At 34.7% G+C, this 1,071-nt stretch overlaps 1 pseudogene; it reads left to right on the forward strand.

Annotated features, from left to right (window-relative positions):
- The first annotated feature begins 660 nt into the window (after positions 1-660).
- On the forward strand, positions 661-794 carry LOC137743945 (U4 spliceosomal RNA; annotated as a pseudogene).
- The last annotated feature ends 277 nt before the right edge of the window (positions 795-1,071 follow it).

Here is a 1,071-nt window from a genome sequence, read left to right on the forward strand (position 1 = left end):
TCAATGTAGTCCCTGAAAATAGATGTCACTAATCAATGTGGTCATTCCGTCACAGTTTTGTTAAAAATTTTGTTAAGTGCTGATATGACACATAAATGGGTCCCATAAGTCCTTTTTTCTCACAAATGGTCCTTGAAATTGACCCACGACATCAAAATGGTCTCTGAAATTGACTCACAACATCAAAATGGTCCCTGAAATTGAAAATCTATCAATATAGTCCTGCAAGTAAGTGTCCTAAATCAATGTAGTCATCTGTCACAATTCTGTCAAAAATTATGTTATGTGCTAATGTGACATATAAATGGGTTACACAAGTCTAATTAAATTTAAAAAAATTACAAATAGGTTTAATAATTTAATTGTTAATAAAAAGTTGTCGACCCAAAAACCGAGTATTACAATCACCTCCGATCCCAGTCCACATTCATCTACCTCATTTGCTATCTATTCTCTAAAAAAAATCTCAATACACCCACATTTATACACTTCAACACACTTCACCGAATTAAACATGGATCAAGATCACCTTTGGTGATGACTTGGCCGATTGGCAATGATTTCTGGGACATCGCCGTTAACATTTAGGCGATCAACATCATCACAACCTTATCTTGGAGAGCTTGTTCGACACTTTCCTAGTGGTTTGGTGACTCAAAGAACGGTGAGCTCTGCCTTAAGATAATGAGGTTATAACCGAGGTGTGCCTATTGTTAGTTGAAAACTATTTCCAAAACCCCCTCTTAGGCCTTGGTTAAGCCTTGTGCCTTTGAGAATTTATGGAAGATATCTCTCTTCGGAGCAGGCCTTACTATGAGAAAAAAAATTCCATTATGCAAAAAGGTATTTAAACAACTTTTTTTTTAATTAATTATTAAACCCACTTTAGCACATAACAAATTTTTTTTACAGAATTGTGGTGAAATGATCATATGCATTTGCGACACCTATTTTCAAGGACTACATTAATCGATTTTTAATTTTAGTGACCATCTTGATGGTGTGGGACAATTTATGATTAAAACCCGTAAATCATGTGGGATCTATTTATATGCCACATCAGCATTTAAC

The sequence above is a fragment of the Pyrus communis genome, chromosome 8, assembly GCF_963583255.1.
Source record: "Pyrus communis chromosome 8, drPyrComm1.1, whole genome shotgun sequence".
Lineage (NCBI taxonomy): Eukaryota > Viridiplantae > Streptophyta > Magnoliopsida > Rosales > Rosaceae > Pyrus > Pyrus communis.